This window comes from Rhyacophila brunnea, unplaced genomic scaffold (assembly GCF_057557595.1).
Source record: "Rhyacophila brunnea isolate RB1 unplaced genomic scaffold, BYU_Rbru_1.0 scaffold_24, whole genome shotgun sequence".
NCBI lineage: Eukaryota > Metazoa > Arthropoda > Insecta > Trichoptera > Rhyacophilidae > Rhyacophila > Rhyacophila brunnea.
The window spans coordinates 27,305,384-27,328,199 of NW_028232904.1; the positions used below are offsets into that span (position 1 = coordinate 27,305,384).

At 35.6% G+C, this 22,816-nt stretch overlaps 1 protein-coding gene across 1 annotated transcript in view; it reads right to left on the bottom strand.

Moving 5' to 3' along the window:
• Nucleotides 1-22,816, bottom strand: part of pnr (pannier) — a 189,267-nt gene that overhangs the window by 98,208 nt on the left and 68,243 nt on the right. The window lies entirely within an intron of this gene.

Genomic DNA, 22,816 nt, shown 5'->3' on the forward strand with positions numbered 1-22,816 from the left:
AATAAATATACTTAACTTTAAAAATACAACAGCGCCATCTCTCGTCAGCTATTGTATGTATCGGATTATTATGCGATGAATGTCAGATTTTCTTGTATGGATTTTACCTCACGGACCTCAACCCCCGTCTACCGTAATGTATGCAATACGGTAGGCGCAAAAGGCGAAGGAGTTGAACTGAAAGTTTTAAACTTTTATTTCAGCATGAGACATCAGAGTGCACAAGGGGTTTGAAATGACTCAGATCCTTATAGGACATGGAGTCATGCGAATCTACCTTCACCGGTTTAAAACATTTGACGGCAAGTGCCCATGTGACGACGCGACGGAAGCGAATGCTCTACATTTACTATTCAATTGTCCACCATTGTTTTCATCAAGGAGTGACTTGCAACCTGAACTTTTTTATTACAGATGACAGACGCGAACATCTGAGACCTTCCAACAGTGGTAAAGGGTGGAGGTAGGCTGTTAAGATCGGCCATAAATATTGCACACTAAACTTTGTCAGTCATACGTATTTGTTTTCATTGAAATGTGACTACAATTTACCCTTCGAAAACCAAGCCATAATAGATAATAGTCAAACAATAATCGTCCACCTATAAAATATCTAAAATTATGCAAATAAATCATAGATAACTTTGAATATTTTATAGATATAATAATATTTTTATCTATAATAGTTTGGTTTAGGCAGTGCCCAATAAATTTAAAAAAAATTAACAAATTATGAGTAATATATAATTTTAATCCAACGAGAACAAATAAGTATGAATGAAAAAGTGCGCAAAATTTTGTCGTATCGCCCAAAGTACACCAAAACTATTATGGTTTGGTTTAGGCAGGGTAATTGATTTTTAAAAACTAACTAGCACCATCTATAAATTGTAATATTAGTTCAATAAAAACAATAACATATGACTAACAAAGTTTAGTGTGCACTATTATTTATGGCGTATCTTAACAGCCTACCTCCACCCTTCGCCACAGCCTTCCGGGGACCATGGCAAACGAGGCTGGAAGAGATGCGATTTTTAATTTCTGTATTGATGTAATAAAAAGAATCAAATAATAAAAGGTGAAATATATCTAACAATGATTCCTGCTTTTAAAATACAGTGATTGCAGTCATATAAGTTAGGGTAAGAATATACCCAAAAGATAATCCAATGCGACATTTATTTTTCCACGGGGAAAATGCAGCTATAAATTGCAGTTCGCATATTATACGACAAAATATTCATCAGAATCACCACCGCATTGCTCTATAAAGAATTTTCCAAAGTTTTTGCAAGGTGGTTACATACCCTGGCCGAATTCATGGTTCCCCACAAGCGGGGGGGCTGACAAGGCTTTAGCCTGGGGCCTCCGGGGTGGTGAGTGGGCCAGTTAAGTGAGATATACATGCACCACAAATTTGATTTAATAATAAAAAAAATCGCATTTGGCGCTATTTCACTTTAACCGTGTTATCATTTAAAAATATGTAGCTATTGAAGCATTTCGATGCAATATTAGGATTGATATAATTACTTAAATCATAATTCACGTGTATAATTTTCTTTTAACTATTATTAGTGTGTTTTCGCACTGATAAAAATGACTATTTATTACATTTGGCGACGGATTGGTTTTGGTTTTTTGACTACCACAAAAAGGGATCGATATCAGTGTTTCATAATATGATGGCGATTCTCGATAACTCTATAGTCTATTATATCAAGTGGATTTATTTAAAAAATACAAAAAATCGCTAAAAATAAACGGAATGCCCTTAGTTTTTTACCTTGGAAATCCTGGGTATCCATGGAATATGATTTAGCGAATACAACCGCAGATCATCATACTGCCCAGTGCCCTTACCATAGCGGTAGGTAGGAGGGCCCGCTGATGTGGGGGCTATACCTATACCCGATAGTAGATGATTTTTTTTTCAATTTAGTTTGCTTTTGACTTGGCATCAAAAAATATAGTAGTTTGCGTGCGCAAGTCCTTAAAGTAACGTCGGTATTAAATGCGAGGTATCCATAAAGGCATCTAGAAAAAAAAGAAAAAAAAAACACTGGGTGTTTCAAAGTTGCTCGAACCACACTTTGTAAAGCCAGGACTAGATCGTAATAAATGGCAGCGGCTCTCATGAAAGGTAGAATGACGTGTTGGGTGTATTGAGATATCGATCAAGATCCAGTGGGTGATAGTAACCCATCGATCTTGGTAGCAAGTTGAATTGAAATGCCGCACCGATGACGCGTGGTCGTTACCCGCAACCTTTTGTTTCAAGAACTTAATTCGTTTCACTAAATTAAAAAAAAAAAAACAGTGTGTGTACTTTATGTACGCGCGTTAGAAGTTATACTTCTTTGGCGTAACAAAACAAAAACAAAACTTGTGATAACTAGATTCTTTGACTAGCTCTTAATTATCTTGTTAAATTACACACTCAAGAAAAAGTACCGCTTATTGGAACGCCGTTGGTTTATTTCTATACACTTTTACTTATATTACTAAATTATATAATTATTTCTCGCTGCTTTTATTTTTAAAGTAACAACTGCCACTATGACGTTTAATAGTTTGTTTACGTAAGAAATTGCAAATGGCCGACAATAATAAATTCGCTGCCTAGGCAACGGAACAGTTCTAAACTATAATATTATACTGTATAATCGTCACGATTGCAGTATCATACTGTGGCGTAAAGGTAGTGTGTAAAGGTAGGCTGATAACCGAACAATCGGTGGTTCGAATCCAATCGAGTGCGTTTATTTTTGTATGAAAAAATAAATTATGTGTTACATGTCACACGCCGAAAATACAATCTGATCTGATTTTCCAAACACGCCTAAAGAAGTATAGCTTCAAATTCAAAGTAGAATACGTTTATTGACAAAACCTACGCGGCATTGTCACTTTTTTGGGCTACATGTAAATTGTACGTAAAACATTTCACCGTGCACAGTTCGTCGTGAGCTTTCTTATCGGAAAGACATGGCCGTATACTATACGGTCTCCAATTTTATTAGATTCAATATAAACATTAATTCAATTTTCATAGCTGATTAGTAAGTAATCTAGTAAGTATATCGGCTATTTTCAACATTTGTTTGCTGCTGGCTTCCTGTAAAGTGTAAACCGACAAGAACCGTGTTTTATTTAGACATGAATTTTATGTCAGTACTATACGACCCAAAGAGGTTGGACGTTCGTTAATATACGGCCATATATTTCCGATACAACATTTCACGGTGAAGTGTGATACGGTTTTTTGACCACATCTATTTTACAAACGAAATACGAAAGAAAAATGGCTGCATACAGATTCAAACATTAGTCTTAAATTAACAATTTGTTTTATTCGACGAATAATTCACAAGATTTAAGAATGTGACATTGGTGATAAGTTTTTAAAATTAATCAAACCCTGCAAAACCAAGCCATAATAGATAATAGTCAAAAAATACTCGTCTATCTATAAAATATCTAAAATTATGCAATTGAATTATACATAACATTGGATATTTTATAGATAGAATAATATTTTTTATCTATTATAGTTTGGTTTAGGAATGGCTTAATGAAGTTGAGAATGGGTTTAATAATTATTTTTTTTAAATTAACCAACACCATCTGTAAATTGTAGTCGTAGTTCAATAAAAACAAATACATATTACTAAAAAAGTGTAATGTGCACTATTTATGGCGGATCTTAAGAGCCTACCTCCACCCTTCGCTACTGGTCATGGCCACCACATCCTGAAGCGGCCCCCCATTTGATTATGTACTTCTAAAGGTATCCTGGTTGTTTACAAAATTATTCAAGTTCATATTTTGGTCTTAAAAATCGACAGGACAAAGAAATAACAATTTAATAAATACATTGGAAACATTACTAAAATAAGGAAGTAACATCATTTACGGCGTCATAATATAGGTAGGTAATTAATTGTATACTATTTTCCAGGCTGATACGTATCTGTGGGTCTATTCTATACTTATCGACCGAAACATGGACCCTAAGTAAAAGAGAGATCCAGAAACTTAGAGTAGCACAACGTGATATGGAAAGGTGCATGCTGGGCATAACGCGTAAGGACAATAAGAGAATGAGTGAATAAGGAAGCAGACAAGGGTTTGCGATGTAATAGAGTTTTTTAAAAGCCTTAAATGGAGATGAGCTGGACACATAGCTCGAAGAAGAGACAATCGTTGGACAAATCTAGTCATCCAGTGGCATGGCACCCACATCCTGAAGCGGGCCCCCAGGCTAGGGTCTTTGGCGGGCCCCCCTATAGCTAAAGATAAAGGCAGCGTGACGCTCTATAGTAGCGTTTTCAAAAAGGTGTACGCGGTAAAATTAATGTGCATAGCTATATAGTGTTTTTTTGTACATTTTAATTCATCGATATTATGAATTATGGAGTAGTCGAGTATCGATAGACAATTAAAAATTATATTGTCCAACCACATAATTCTAATTAGAGGGAATTTGTGATTGAATTGAATTGTCCGGGCCTACAGACTAGAGCCCCGTCAGCCCTCCCTTTGTGGGGGCCATGCTACTGGTATACGGTCGTCTCTTTCCGATTAGAAAGCTCACGGCGAACTGTGCCGCGGTGAAATGTTTTACGTACAACTTACATGTAAATCTTCTAATCTATCTATGCATCCATCTCCTAGCTGTCATTGTAAAATTGTGAAGAAAATTAGTTATGACTGCACCAAAGTTTGGATTGAGTTGAATTAATCTGAGATTCACTCATATTTCTTTGAAATTACTCAATTCGTCAAGATTTATCGCTGTTAAACCTCACGTGAATGTAAAGTTTAATTTTAATTGAAGGCTGTGAAATGTTTTACGTACAACTTACATGTTCAAAGAATCTACGCCAGCAGTTAGGTATAGACAGTTTTGCTTACCAAAATGCTTCTCAATTATCATCAGTTGACTACCGCTTAATTCAGTGGTGCATATTTATCCGTCGACGGCGAATCGATCCATCGATATGACGCCTTACAAGAAATCCCGTTATTTCTTATTATAATTATTTTATTTCGTTTGTGTGCATGGACATTTCTCAAACATAATAATTAAGTATTGTAAGATGGCAGAGTCAATATTTTTAAATGGATAAACGAGTGAAAATTTAAAATAAAAATATGTTTATTTACATATAAATAGTAAACTTTGCAAATTACAATATCAAGACGTACTTACTTACAACTTACAAGAATTATTACGCTCAAACTTGTACTTGATATGAAGTAAATAAAAAAACAACAAACAAACAAATATAGAATACTGAAATGTCATTTTGACATTTTATTTTGATTTCCATAGTAACGCACGTATGTATTAATAATTAAGTTGCTAGGACCACCCCCTTAGCAACCAATAATAGTGGATTGGATTACCGATTTCTTCCGAAATAACTATTCATCCAAACCGAATTAACTGAAAATGAATTCAATTCTGCTTAAAGATGGCTAAAAGTATTAAAAGAATGCATTGGCATCGTGTTCTGATATATTCCAAAAGTTTCAAATGTCTAGCTAGTCGGGAAGTTGGTTAAAAATCAATTGCAAGATTTGCACTGGACAAACAAGAATACGAGGTAATAAAAACGTTATAAAATGTGAAGTAGGTACCTACATAAAAGTAGGCAGGTAAGCCGAATAAGCTATTTTAAAATTTAACAACATCCACCTAAACTCATTCTCACGTAGGTGTAATATATCAATATCCGAGGTGATTTGGATGAATACAGTAAAGTTCTTGCTCGCCCAATTGGGATTATTAATGACAGGTTAGTTATGCACCTTAGGAGAACAAACAAATGATGTTCCCGATTTCTAAGGTAGTAGGTACCTACTGTCCGACAATAATATCTTGGCAATAACAGGAACTGTAACACTTTGTTTTGTAAATGTAACACTTTATATATTATTATGAACTATTGTGTAAATGTAACACTTTAAAATTTAAAGTGTTACATTTACATAACACTTTATTTTGAGTAGGTACCTGTCATGAAGGAAATAACTCGGCGCCAGGTCAGGGTGTTATGAGCAGGATGACGGAGGATATCCCATTTAAATGAGTCCAAAAGCTTCAAAAAGACCTAAGCGCTTTTGTTTGTGAGCTTCCGTCAGCATTTTGAGCACCCAACAAAAACACCTTGGCATACCCCAATTTTACCCTCAAAATTATTTGTATGGTACACTTACTGACGTCTGGGATCAAAGTTGCGAGCTCACGGACTGTCAGACGGCGATCTTCACGAACTTTATCATTGATTTTTTTGAACAAAACATCACCAATTGAGGACCTCCTTCTTCTCCCTTCCTCATCATGAATACTCGTTCTACCACTCGAAAACTCAGTCCACCACTTCCTGACATGCCGTTGGTCATCACATTACCATAATTGGATGTGAGACGACGATGGATTTCAACAGGGTAGATCTCCTTCCTGGTTGAGAAACCGAATGATTGAACGCACCTCGCAGGCGGCGGGATTCGACAGCGGAGCGTCCATCTCAAATAGGGATTGCAATATCGAATGAAAATGTCAATACCGGTTTTTCGTATTTCTTATTGAATACCGGTATTAATATCGGTATTTCTTAAACATTAAAAAAACAGAAATATGTGCTTATCAATAAATATAGCTATTAAAAATATTATTTTATAGCAAAAACTTACATACCTACATTTGTTATGTTGGCATTTAAAAATATGTATTGATCATAATTATTGTAGAACTAGTGATTTTTACAAAATTAATTTGTACATATTGATAATTTTAACTCTCAAAAGTTCATCAAGTGCAAATAAGTCCGGCTTCAGGAAAAGCTTCTTATATTCAACGCTTGTACAGTCATCAATAATTATAGAATAACTAGCTGACCCGGCAAACGTTGTTCTGCCATATAAATTATTTCTAGTGAATATTTTGGTTGTTAAATAAAAAATAACGAATGTATCGTAAGTGTGTGGGGATGGGATCTATGACAGAAAGAGGAATAGAGCGCTGTAGACGATGACTGCCAATAAAAACAAAAAAACATTAACCATTCATTTTCTCAATTCAAAATGACTAATGTTGTTCATAATGAATGAATTACCTGTGACAGGATCTCGTTGTTTAATGTTTATGCAATATCCGTCTTGTCCCTTCCAGAAAATTAGCGGATATTGGAGAGCGTCGTATGAACGGTGTGTGTCAGCGATAAACTCCAGATTATTGTTTCTTCTTCGAATCACGATTTCTCGCGTCGATGTGCGGTCGCCAACCATGATTCCAGCAATGTCGTCAACAACAGGTGCATTGAATTGACGCACGTGCTCTCAAGCTGGTGTTTTATCAGGATTGATGACAATAGCGTGATTGTCACTTTGCAATTCGTGCATGTGTGCTTTGAAGAATTTCAATAATTCATTGTGCTCATTCAACAGGGCGTCCAGTTCGCCGACGATGCGCCTGGCATTAGGCGAATTAAGACTATTGTAGCCGCAACGTGCATCCACATGATTGATGTCCTCACCGCCCATGAAGTAGATTTGTAAAAATGTATGTGGTTCGTTTGGCATTGGCAGCAATGAGCCGAGCCTACTTTGTGGTATACTTGGCCTTTGATTTTGAACGTAGAATGGAATTGTTGACTATTTGCCGCAGTATTGTGAACTATTTCTGTTGCTCCGAACGAAGTCAATTGGAAGCATGAATTGAATGTACGAATGGACTTCAGGAACAGGTTTGAATCTGGAACCGTGCCGATGAGCAAGCCGTTCAATGGTTCTGGTGGTATCTCAATTTCTGGTAGTTGCACTTTTCCTGATGCGCAACACATCCCGGCTGACTCATGTTTGAATTTGAGCGCATGACAATGGGGACATTCTTTGTCCATAGCACCAATCAGCACTTTCGGATGAGCGGAATATTCAATATTTGGCTCGTACTCGAATGCGAGACGAAGGAACGAAGCGGATGTAAATGTTCGATGTACTTGTTTTCGTTGTCGGTCATTTGTTCTGCGTGTGTTAACTACGAACCGGCGCGCTTGGCTCCGTTCCAATTGTCGTTGTTGATTTCGTTCAGCTCGTGCCTCTTATGATTGAGATGCACGCAATTGCGATATGCTTACACGCACGTTTTTGTTCTCTTGTTGAATTTGTTCGTCTGTTCTTTCTGCTCTACTATTTCGCATGTTTGTTGCTTTATTCATTCATCTGGCATTGTGCACTGTAATACACGCACATAAAAATAGATAAATTAAAATAAATCGTACAAAATTTTGCACGCACTGCGTTGTGATATGCCGAATGAAATGTCAAAATGACGCGACGCTTCTCTTGAATTCTTCTCGGACGTAGCGCCATCTGTCATTCAACAACATAAATAATTTTGTTCTGTTTGAAATACGAACGACGGTTAAATTTGTTCATACAAAAATAATAAAATCGCGATTCAAAAATGGGAGGGTAGGGGTAGGAAAGTTAAAATTTGAGGTTATAAGTATTTTTTTATGCCAAATAATAAAAAAAATACAAATATAAAATTGTCTAAAAAATAAAAGAAAATTTTTCTGGATAGAGATACCCTAATCATCTAGCGGTATGAAATATACTTGTTGACCTATTCTCATACCTACCAAATATACATAAAAAAATTCATAAAAATCGGTCGAGCCATTTCGGAGGAGTTCGACCACAAACATCGTGACACGAGATTTTTATATATATAGAGATTGAACATTTTTGTCACGAATGTTTTCTATTTCGAATAATAATAGTATGATAATAATTCATCGCGACAATTACTTATATAAATAATATATTTGATGAAATTTGTTTTATTATTTTTTCACCTCTGTTGGATTCACTCAATATATCTGCATTTTAGCAGCACATAACTTATAATTCATTTTCAAGAACGTAAACGAGTGTGCTTTCTTAATACCGGAAATTCCGGTATTTTGGATTTTTAAAACCAGTATTGCAATCCCTTATCTCAAATGGACCCAAAGGTCATACTGAACCAGCTACCGAGCCGGCTCACCACTCGTTCTGGGGAGGGGAGTCTACGCTACACGCCAGTGCTGCCATCTTTTGAGAAATAATATCCGCGTCGCCTAAAATGAATAAAGGTCTTTAATTCTTGGACAACCCTCATACCTATGTACCCATTTAAAAAATAATACCACCTATTAATATTTCTTCATTTATCCAATCAGATGTTATTTTTTTAAAGCTTGGAATTTTTCGCCTCACTAGTAGGTAAATACGAATTCAGTATTATTAATTTATAGAATTTATTTTAAATTAGGTAGGTACCTACATGCATGGCCCCCACATGGGGGGGGCTGATAAGGCTCTAGCCTGGGGGCCCGGCAAGGCGAGTCGACCAGATAAGTGAGATAAACACACATCACAAATTTGCTTTAACAGTAAAAATAAGTCGCCTGCGACCCTCTATTTTCCTTCAATAATATTATTATTTAAAATTATGTGGTTATACGAGAACATTTTTAATTGTGTATCGATACTCAACTACTCCATAATTCAAATGAATGTGTTAAAATATGCAAAAGAAAGCATTAATTTTACTGCGTACACCATTTGGAAAACGCTACTATAGAGCGTCTCACTGTCTTTCTCGTTAGCGATAGGTAGGGGAGCCCGCCAAAGATCCTAGCCTGGGGCCCCGGTTCAGGATGTGGGGGCCATGCCTATAGGTAATTACGATATAATAGGTAAGTATATAGGTACCAACATTTTTTATCAATTTTAAGAAAACACGTGTAAAGTAAATGAATGTAATTGTTTTCTTACTAATATACGAAACACAGCACATTTTCATGTTTTCTCACTAGATGGAGTAATATTGCTACTGTTCGGTTATCAGGAATAGAGCGGAAAACACATTTTGAAAATAGCCGATAAACTGGATTATTTGATAGGTTAACCTAACCAAACCTAACCTAACGTAACCTAAACTAACCCAAACTAACAAATAATCCAGTATATCGGGTATTTTCAAAATGTGTTTTTCGCTGTATTCCTGATAACCGAACAGTACCGTAATATTCTCTAAGATATCGCGAACCGGAACTGCGCACCGGTCTGCTCCGGTCCATTTCAAGCGCTGCTGCTACAAAAGTGTTGTTCAACTTATATGAACATACCCAATTAAAAAAATGATATGTTCGAAGTATGTATGCAGCAGGTATCAAATGCCGAGATCATCCTATTACCGGCTATTCTACAATAGGAGTTGCAAGAGACAAGACGTCAAATTTATGCGAGTCTAGAAACGTGTTCTTGAGATGTCAGGCACCAATAAAATGTACCTTACTTCGTGATTCGTAAATAAATTTAAAATAAAACAAAATTGTTTATTACTCATCCGAGGAGTTCGGCAGTGATTCTGTTATGTTTGAACAGCCGGGACCGGTCCTGGCAGGGGCTGTCAATACCAGTGGCGAAGGGTTACTTTCGGAAAGAGGTAGGCTGTAGAGATGTGAGAAAAATAGCACACTTGACAGGTATACTTATGTGAAATAAGATGTTTATTCAGTTGTCAGTTGTTTATTCTCCCAAGGTGCAGAACCAACCTGCCACTGGTAATGCTAATTGGGAGGGCGATAACTATGTTCAACGAAACCGCTTCTGGTGTTAATATATTCCACCTACGTGAGGATGAGTATAGGTGGACGTTGTTTTATAAATTTTTAAAATAGGGTCTGCTTAACTCATCCGGTGTACTTCCTTGTACCTATCTAATTTATATTTTTTGTATTTACACATTTCTACTGTTTAATAACTTACTATCTATATCTATACTGATCTATCTCTTTTTTATGTAATATTGTTATATATTTCTTTGTTTCTAAATGTTATGTTGTGAACGTCTTAAGCTAATAATTTGTAATGTCCACAATATGTTAAAAATAAATAAATTGAAATTGATAATACTAGATTACTATCTACTAATGAATAGGTCAACACTAATGACAATTTCTACTTAAATTTAATTATTTTTTAACATATTGTGCACATTACAAATTATAAGTTTAAGACGTTCACAAAATGAAATGAAACGTTATTATAAAGAAGAAAGAAAAATAAAAGTAATAAAAGGGATAAAAAAGAAAATATAAAATATTAAAAGAGAACATAATATAAACATACAAAAGCAGTGAAAATACAAGTATACATCTATTGCCCTAGACCCTATTTTAAGAATTTATAAAATAGCGCCCACCTAAACTCACCTCACGCAAGTGGAATATATCAACACCCGAAGCAATTTGGTTGAACATAGTTATCGCCTTCCCAATTGCCATTACCAGTGCCAGGTTAGTTCTGCACCTTGACACACTAATTCAATGAAACTTCAAAAACTCACTGACCACATAAAATTAACCGATGTGTTAAACATTTATACACACCAAAAATCATTAGATAAAATTATTTTTTATTTTTAAAAACAATCAATATTTACATGTGATTAAAAATTATCTTATTATTTATTATTTTGGTCAATAATATTATGCGTAAAAGCTTTGCCTTTTGCGCCTACCGTATTGCATACATTACGGTAGACGGGGCTGAGGTCCGTGAGGTAAAGTCCATACACAATAATTTTAGATTAATCGCATAATAATCCGATACCTACATACAATACCTGAAAAGAGGTAGCGCTGTTGTATTTACTATAAAAAAACAATTATTATGTGTTTATTAATCAAAATATATTGTATCCAAATAAAAAAATAAACGTAGTAGTTAGAGTTACAACCATATTAAAATATAATTTAAATAAGAAACAACTATAAATGTTGGGATTTAGACCATTGTGTAGGTATCGGGGGTTATCTCGAAAATGGAGATGTAGCCTCGATATTATAAATATCTGTTCTGAAAGGTTGCGTTGAGTGTGCATGATATGGTTATGTGGGTAGTGAGGAATGATACACAATGGTTTCATTTTCTTGTTTTTATATTGTAGATATAAAGTTTGGATACACACGGCACTAATACAGGACTGTCACATTAGTTTCATGTTGAGTTTGAAGGTTTACATTATGATTTGATTTGAGGTTAAATGTTACGCGTAGCTGCGCGCGTAAATGGGCTACACTGTTGAAAGGCCGAAATGCAACTGATTTATTGACTGTCATTTTCTGTTCGTATTCTTGTCTATGCTATATAAATGAGCATAGACAATAATGCGTCAGTTGTAGGATTGAGTAAACCTCTACATAGGTACGTATCATGGCCCCAACAAGGGGGAGCTGACAGGACTCTAGCCTGTGGACCCGGACTCAGAAGAGACCCGGCGTGGCGACTCGACCAGATAAGTGAGATAAACACACATCACAAATTTGCTCTCATAGTAAAAAAAAGCTATTTTCCTTGGGTAATGTTATTATTTAAATTTATGTGCTTATACGATACAATTTTTTAATTATGTATCGATACTTGACAACTCCACAATATATTAAAAGATACAAAAAAACACTAAATATACACATTAATTTTACCGCGTACACCATTTGGAAAACGCTACTATAGAGCATCACAGTGCCTGTATCTTTAGCGATAGGTGGGGGGGCCCGCCAAAGATCCTAACCTGGGGGCCCGCTTTAGGATATGGGGGCCATGGTACGTATAGGTACTCATGTTTTCTGACCGTTATTTCTGTGAGTGAATTTCCAATTCTCCAATTCATATAATAAGATTGAAAATACATAGCATTCAAGCATTCTCATTTCGCAGTCCCAGGTCCCAGAATCTAGGAACCTGTCAGACCGCGGGCCGATCATTCACCAGGCCCTCCTCGGGTCGCGGCGTTAATGTAAATATGCAAAGCGGCACTGCTTTCGAAAGTAATACCTATATATACCTACCCATCTACCTGCCAGAATCAAAAGAGCCGCGAACTCAAAAATACGAGACCGACACTCAGAATGCTTATGTCATATTAATTAACTGATTCCCACACGGTAAAAAAAAGACCGAAAAAAACTCAGACTTGGCTATTTTGTGGACTCTAACCACCTCAGTACGAAGTTGCTTTGAAGAGTTCCATCATGTTCAATGTTATCCAAGGCCTCTTCCTCTCCACTTTCCGTCAGTTTAAACTAGTTACGTGGAGAAAAAAAACTATTTTTGAAGATATGCTTCTTTAGGCGCGTTTGGAAAATCAGATCAGAGTGTATTTTTAGCGTGTGACATGTGTCACACAAAAAACACTCGATTGATTCGAACCACCGATTGTTCGGTTATCAGCCGAACGCGCTACCTTTACGGCACAGTATGATACTGCAATCGTGACGATTATGCAGTATAACATTATAGTTTATAATTCTTCCGTTGCCTAGGCAACGAATTTATAATTGTCGGCCATTTGCAATTCCTTACGTAAACAAACGTCATAGTGGCAGTTGTTACTTTAAAAATAAAAACAACGACAAACTTTTGTAGCACCGCTGCAGGGTGAGGGGGACCGGCCACGATGGCGGAACTCTTAAGGCTGTCCCTCAAGGGTACGAAGTGTCGCACTCTTTGGCGGCATCCGGGACGCATGTCCCAGCCACGTAAAACGTCTGTCGTGACTACTTCAATCACCGAAGGCTGCTGTGTCTGCTCACGAACTCGCGTGTTTGTAACGCGGTCATACCAATGTACCTAGTTCGTGGCACCAAAGTATTTGAACCTGGATACCAGCTCGACCGGCAAACCGGAAACCCGCAGAGGAGTGTCGGCGTCAATGCATACAGCATTGCACATGGATTTGGTCTTAGCCGCATTCAGATGAAGACCCACACTTTTCGAGCATGTTCACGATTACCTCCAACCGTTCTATCGTCGAGTCAAACACGACTGCATCATCTGCATACTCCAAATCGCAGTCTTTCTTCGCATAGATCGGTTGTCATCATAATGTAGGCGTATCCCACTGTCGGGGCGAACCGTCTTACGCATTACGAAATCCATCAGGATGATGAAAAGAAAGGGCGCAAGTACACAACACAAATATAGACCCACCAAAACCAATCCGCCCTAAGTCACACCCGATCTTAATCAGGCATATCACGAGGCCCAACGTTTGAATCAAAATAATAATTAATATTATGATGAATGAAAACATTGATTCATGCCTTTCAGAGCAATATTCGTTTGCTCTAGCCCTAGGCCACCTCTCGAAGAGGTTTTATAACAGATTTTACGAGAAATGAATGTTAGCTTATTGGCTCCATGCTGATCAAAACAAATATTGAAAAACAACAGGCACGCGCACAGAAAAGTGATTTGTAAGGGGGGGCATTTTGAAAAATTATACTTACATAGTATTTTTTATTGATATTTAAAGCAGCGGAACGAAGCGGGGTTAACAAAATCTAGAAGGTGTCACTGACTTCCACATTTAGCCCGCCTGCTACTTAGGTACTATATAATATTCTCGTCGCTTCAACCACGGAATATCACACTTTTAGGTACATTCTTCGTACCCAGACTCTCCACACTTTGACCTGACACCTGGCCTGCAGGTATAACTAAGGATGTAAGCATACGTGTTATTACGAGCTGTCGCATCCGCATGGCTTTACACCTACGATAACTACAGTTATCATTAGTAAGATCGTTAGTGTACATTTGTATTATCAGCGCTGTCTTAATTAAATCAAACATTGGATCCCCAAACTAGTTCCACCAATTCACGAGTGCCACGAGCCTCCAAGTGGCCACAGGCCTTACGTGTCGTAGAACGCCGAGAGAAGTGAGGCCAACTCATTGAGAAGGCTGTCAATCATCCAAGTCACGCCATTTATCTAAATAATTTGTATTTTTTCCGTTTCTGGAGGGGAGTTTTGACTTGACACCCCCCCCCCCCCAAAGAACGATTGAACTAACATTAAAAAAGAGCTAATTGTTATAAATATATCACATTTATGACGTTACGTATTCTGGCGGTTAATGTTAACGGCCCACATGCTCAGCGTACGTCAAAATGGAGCTTTTATAAAAGCTCCATTTTGACGTACGCTGAGCATGTCCCCCCTTAACCGTCTGAATTGTCAAAAGGTGATACCTTTTAACAGTCCCTCTTTGGCTGTACTAACTTTAAGAACGAAACAGAGTACGTCAATTTTACATATTGAGAATTTAGACGCAAAATCTGACTGTTTTTTTGCAATGTATGTCTGACGTGTGAATACAAAATTCTTGGTTCGACCCATTACCGACTAGATGGCGCTGGTTCGGCTTTATCCGCTTGGGTTCGGCAACACGAACATATCCGAACTTGACCGACATGTCTACCAACCTAAATTTTCGCCGTATTACGAATTAGAGATAGCCGCCGATAATCGTGTAGTGTATAGAAAACATTCCGTGTAATTTGAAACAATGAAAATAACGGAAACGTGCTTAAGTGATAACCGTTAAGAATAGACCTGCTGGTATTCAAACCAGGACTTGTTCAAATTTACAAATGGATACGTTACCACATCAGTGGCAAACAAAATCGGAATATTGTTTATTGGACGAAAAGGGGAAAAATTTACAATTATTAATGGTCTCAGGAAGTCCATTATTTTTATCAAATTTGCTCCATTACCTACATGCCAGTAGCTGATAATGCCCATGGAAAAGTCATGCAAAAATTGATAACACCGTAATAAAATGTGAAATTCTGAATATTAAATGAAATTAAATACAGTTTATGTTTCCAATAAAACATTTATTTGAAATATTGGCAGGTTACATTCTTAAATTACCTGAAAATATCGCAGTTAAATTTATCGAAAATAGATTTTAATTTTTGTACTCGCAATAAATAAATATTGGAACAAATTTTAGTATGCCGATTACTGCCATAAAATTCGTAGTTATATACCCAACATTACAGTAATATACTTATTGAAATTGCGTTTGAAAAAATTTATTACCCACTAACATTACAAGAAATATTAAACGACACGCATCTGTATATGAAAATAGATTCAAGCAATTTCCACCAGGGTCGGGCTAGGGATATAAATTGCAAACATTAAATAATAAATAAATTCAGTAAGTGTCATCGATTTAAATTTTATCATATGTATGAAATCATCAATCGAAGGATAATAATTATTTTTTACAACGTTTTTATTAGGTCGTATTCTTATTTGTCCGGTACAAATCTTGCAATCGATTTTTAACTAACTTCCCGACTAGCTAGACATTTGAAACTTTTAGAATATATCAGAACACGATGCCAATGCATTTTTTCAATACTTTTAGCCATCTGTAGAATTGAATTAATTTTCAGTTAAATCCGTTTTGTACGAAAAGTTATTTCGGAAGAAATCCGTAATCCAATCCACTATTATTGGTTGCTAAGGAGGTGGTCCTAGCAACTAAATTATTAATATATACGTGCGTTACTAACTATGGAAATCAATATGAATGTAAAAATGACATTTCAGTATTATTTCTATCAAGTACAATTTTTTTGATGGTTTACGCTAGTTGAGCCAAATTTATATGATTCAACAGAAAATTTAAAACGTTGTATATAAAAAGTTCTTTTATCTTGTAATTTTTGTATTTTTAACACAATATTGTTTCTTAAAAACTCCCACGTGTTTATTTAAATCCACCAGTGGGTCTATTCTATACACAAGGCGGCTATCGACGGTAGTTTATCATATTTATGTATCATAATTATTGTTAAAAAGTCAAAACTGTCTATCTCGCTCTAAAATTTAACAAAGCCAAGAAATGTGCTGTTATAACATAGCACTTTTTGACAGTTTAGTTTAGAAGGTTAACATATTGTAACAATTAAGCGCCTCAATACGTAAATATGATAAACTACCGTCGATAACCGCCGATAATTGCCTTTTGTATGTAATAGACCCACTGTTACCTAATTCGTAGCGTGTACATATTATGTACTATGCTAACTGGAGGTTTTGATCGCAGTCTGAGACGCATCAGATTTGTTGCTAGCAGTACTAGATGTTTTTTTTTTCAAACTAAAAAGTCGCTTTCCAGCAATGTGCGGAGCTCCATTTGGCAACGTGTATTTTGTGAATAACGATGACATCACATCGACGTATTCGATACGTTGCAGATGATACGGAACGAGTTTAGATGTGAGAACCGGCTTACGTTTACAGTGTTACCATACATCGTTTCCGGAATTTAATACGTATGTAGTTACCCTATCACAGTTTACCGCGAGCTATTGTGTCGGAAACAGATGGATGTATACCATTACGATTAAATTCATGTCTAAATACCACACTTAAAAATACGCAATAAAAACTGCCTGAATACAAAGGAAAGGAAAGGAAAAAGGAAAAAATATGTATATAGGTAAGTTAATTAGAAATACTTACCTACAATCGTAGATACTTATCAAATATAATTTATAAGTATACAATTCTGGTAGGTGCTTGTAAGTATCAAGTCGAATACATTATTGTTTTTATTGAATCAAATAAAAGTGTAAGATTACTGACTACAATGCTCTACGAAAAATCTCAACGCCTTCCCGTAAGACCGCTCACGATTAACTGTGCTACGACCAAATGTAATAGGCGCAATTTACATTTAACCACCATACGTTAACGACGACTTTATTGAAGATTACGAAAACGAGAACGAAAAACAAAGTTTCAGTTCTATCGCGTGTGCTAGCCTCACAGTCATTTTTTTTTAATAATTATGTGTGGCTTAAATTGGACTTAAGGTGATACATCAGTGAAACGGCAAATAGTTTTCAACTATAGGCGCGACGAAATTTTGGACTCGCTCGCATTCTGAGAGAGAACGTCGAGCTGGAAACACGTCACTTTTTTTTGTGATGGCGACGGGCGTATTAATTCTTAAATCGTGTAAAGATGACTAAAAACGTTACCCATTTACTTTAAAAAGAAAACATGACAATGAACATATTATTATTATTATTACTAATATAACATTAAATGGACGTATGTTGGATTTATATGACAAATTATATTTCGTTTGGGACGCGTCATTTGCACCCGCGACCCGCAATCTGCGCATCGCCTAGCCACGATATTTTTAGACCGTGCCTCAAATGAGGTACAGCCTTAAAGCATTGAGCTTTGGTTAAGAAAAATCTACGATAAGTAGGTACTACACATAGGTATATTATGTTTAACACGACAACAAGCTATGGGGCCTATTGAAGGTAGTAACTACGTTAAAGTTCCCACCACCACCCGTCACATGTGTACAGCCGTGGATATGCACGGCCGTTTTCCATGACGCTCTAAACGTGTCTGAAAGAAGTGATTTTAAGTGCTCATTCCCTCCCGAGACGGAGCCGCACGGGACTGATGCTGCAACCATGCACCGTAGTGCTTAAAGAAGAAAGTTAAGAATGTTTGTAGTCTAATTAGTAATTAAAGTGAAACAATCACCAACACCCAGGCTTTGAGATAATTACATAGATAATATATTGTAACCTCACGCACTGGATTACGAGGGCTGCAATTCTGTAAATATAATTATTCGTTTTGGGTACCTTTATTTGACAAAGCACGATTATTAATTTTACCACTAGATCCGACTCTGTAGTAGAGTTACAACTGTTACAGTCGCATTAATTGACTTTGCATGCTAGAAAAGCAAGTTGAGTACCGGCAGGTAATAATAATAATAATACATTTTAACTGGCCACATAGGAATAGCGGCTGAACGGACCGGCGCGAGGTCGCAGGTTCAAATCCCAGATGCGAGTTAGTAAATTACAACAGAATAATTTTATTTCCTCTTTTATCGCGCATTCTTTCCGTTGAAAATGTATTTTTTATTCGAGTTATGTTACTTTTGCCGAGAAGCCAATAAAAATATTCTGGTAATATATCAAGTAGATGCTTGTCCAGTTTCGAATAGAACTGTGCAAAAGGAAAAATTGAGTTAAATTTTAAATGACCTAATGTGTACTTTTCAGGACAGCCAAAAGAATATTGAGTTTTTGAAATTATACTTCTTTTGGGGCGTTTGGTAGAGAGTGAAATTGAGAGTTGCGCGCGCACAGCGTTATTACGAAAATGCGCGACAGTATGAAGTTAGCTACGAATCAGTCAGCTGTATATAAACGCAAGTTTGATAGTAGAATTGTTCCGTTGCCTAGGCAACGAATGTATTATTGTCGGCCATCAAACGATTAAACGTCAGAGTGACAGTTGTTACTTTAAAAATAAAAACAACGATAAAGAATTATATAATATAGTAATATAAGTTAAAGTGTATAGAAATAAAACAACGGCGCTCCAATAAGCGGCCTTTTTTGTTGAGTGTGTAATTTAACAAGATAATTAATTTTGCTTTTGTTTTGTTACGCCAAAAAAGTATAACTTCTAACGCGCGTACATAAGTAGGTAGGTACACACACCGATTTTTTTATATGAATTATGTCAATACCCACTATAGTCCTGTGAATTGCGTGCAGTGGCGAAGGGTGGAGGTAGGCTATTAAGATCCGCCATAAATAGTACACACTAAACTTGGTCAGTCATACGTATTTGTTTTCATTGCTGATAAAAAATATTATTCTATCTATAAAATATCCAAAGTTATGTATGATTTAATTGCATAATTTTAGATATTTTATAGATAGAGGAATATTTTTTGACTACTATCTATTATGGTTTTATTTTCGCAGCGTTTAATTGAAAAATTAAAAAAAAAATCAATAAAAGAATATTATGGATATGTTTTTCCAAATGGATCTCCCCAAGCCATTCTTCTGTGTGCGCGCACGGCTCATGATATAATAATTACAAGATAAAAAGAACTTTTTATATACAACGTTTTTAAATTTTCTGTTGAATCATACAAACTTAACTTGACTAGCGATCAAAAAAAATTGTAATTGATAGAAATAATGCTGAAATGTCATTTTGACACTCATATTGATTTCCATAGTAACGCACGTATATATTAATAATTTTGTTGTTAGGACCTAAAAGTCTAAAAGTATGTCAAATGTATAGCTAGTCGGGAAGATGACTAGCTAGACATTTGAAACAGTCTAGCTAAACAGTCTAAACAGACCATATCCAACGCATGCCTGAGTCACGGTTACCGAAGAAGATCCTCGAAGGAAACCCAGGGGGGAAAGGCCAGTGGGAAAGCCATAAAAGATGCCAACCAGCTGCTAAAAATCATGAACTGGAAAAGACGTGCGGAGGACCGTTCCGGCTGGAGGACGGCGGTGAAGGAGGCCAGGGCTGGACTTGAGCTGTGGCGCCATCAAAGAAGAAGAAGAAGCTAGTCGGGAAGTTACTTAAAAATCGATTGCAAGATTTGTACCGGACAAATAAGAATACGACCTAATAAAAACGTTGTAAAATACTGAGGTAAGTATATCATTATATATTGTTCCCGAAGAGTGTCGAATTTATTGTAATTTCTAAGTAATTCCTTTTTATCACGAATTATTAATTACCACGGTATCGTGTTTTCCATGACCCAAAAAACATTTAAAACACTGTGATACCATTATCAAAAATGATGTATGTATTCTTGACAATTTTAAAGTGAATAATAATAATGTGTAAATGTGAGTATTTTATCGAAACTTTTATCGGATGGTTTTCAGCGTGACTGTCACTGGTCGTAGATAACAGGGTTTACCCTACATATTTATCATTATCATGCACTATCAGTTTTAAATTAAAAACAGTATTAAAACAGCATCATAAATGACTGTTTGTAAAGATAGTTAAAAAAAACACTAAGTTTATATTAGTAAATTTGTAAAAAAAATGCTTCGAGTTTCGAGTAGGTACTCAAAAACTAAGATGTGACTCTACAGCAGTAGTGGCGAACATATGGCATGCGTTTGGAGATAAATAATTACAAGATAAAAAGAACTTTTTATATACAACGTTTTTAAATTCTGTTGAACCATATAAACTTGACTTGACTAGCTTAAACGATCAAAAAAAATTGTACTTGACATGTCATATTGATTTTCATAGTAATGCACGTATATATTAATAATTTAGTTGCTAGGACCCCAGACCCCTAGCAATCAATAATGGTGTCAAAATAACTTTTCATACAAAACAGAATTAACTGAAAATGAATTCAATTCTACTTAAAGATGGCTAAAAGTATTGAAAGGAAGCATTGGCATCGTGTTCTGATATATTCTAAAAGTTTCAAATGTCTAGATAGTCGGGAAGATAGTTAATAATCGATTGCAAGATTTGTACTGAACAAACAACCACCATTTTAGCCATCTTTAAGTAGAATTGAATTCATTTTCAGTTAATTCTATTTTGTATGAAAAGTTATTTCGGAAGAAATCCATAATCCAATCCACTATTATTGGTTGCTAAGTGGGTGGTCCTGGCAACTTTATTAATTATATATACGTGCGTTACTACGGAAATCAAAATGACATCTAAGTATTCTATATTTGTTTGTTTGTTTGTTTTTTATTTACTTCATACGAGTATCAAGTACAAGTTTGAGCATATTGAGCATAATAATTGAACAGAAAATTTAAAAACGTTGTATATAAAAATTTCTCTTTATCTTGTGATTATTTATGATGTTTTTATGTAGCGTGTATTATTATAGTCAAATAAAATTATCTTAAAATATATTTACTAGTTTTATTTTAGTGGCACGCTGAGTGTCCAGTACTTTGAATTACCTGTTTTGTGGCACGCCAATGCATTTGGGTTGCCGACCGCTGTACTATATTATATTTATTTACAATCTTGATTATGATCTAGTTTGAGATAACTTAAATATTTCACAATTACATTATATATGAACTGGATACCTCTACATCTACAAACATTCAATCGGTAGCGAAAATATACATATTCACGCTTATAAATTCGTTATATAATATTCTCATATAAAAATGTACCTACGCTAATATAAAATACACTTCGTAATACGTACGTATACCTAAATGAATTGATTTTTATTAACAAGAATATGTATTTATGTTACGCCGATTGTGCAAAATTGACTATTACATGAAATGGGCAAAATTTTGGCTAATTCGTGTAATAGTCAAGCCTGTTGCCTTATTCATGAATTAGGTAAATTTTCTGCCGAGTACGTAAACTCGCCAGGGTATGGAATTCCTAAACTGTCAACATGATAGTAGAAAAAGTAAATGTAATACGGATGGTTTTATTAGTTATAATTTGGGCATAATATAATATTATTATTATTACGTTAGGTTAGGTTAGGTTTTGTAATTCTGAATTATTCAACTGAATGTCCATTTTGAGATTAGCTAACAAGTGTCAACAAACTATCACAAACATACAATCGACCATTGCACGAATAACACAAAAGCACGAATCAAATCGCGAAAATACTTTTCAATAAAATTCTTCCGTTATCATATTATAGTTCTAGATTTTTTTTTTGCGCATAGTAAATGGATATGCACGTCATTGTAGTTATTGATCGGTATATTTTTATATTATAATCAATGACATTTGACATATTTGGTTAGTGTGATTAGTTGCAAAAAAACACCACCGGAGCGCGATCATCTATTTTGACCATAGATAATATACGTACATTTTGACCAATGCATGAACTAGGCAGAAACATTACTGCCGAATTCACGCACTCGCCAGATATATTTTCTAATTCATGAATAAGGCAACGGGCTTGCGTTTTTCATGATTTAGGCAAAATTTTCATGTAATAGTCAATTTCGCACATTCGGCGTAACATTTATATATATATACCAATGCATAGTAAAATACAGAGGTGTACTGGATAATAATAAAGCCCTAGCTAG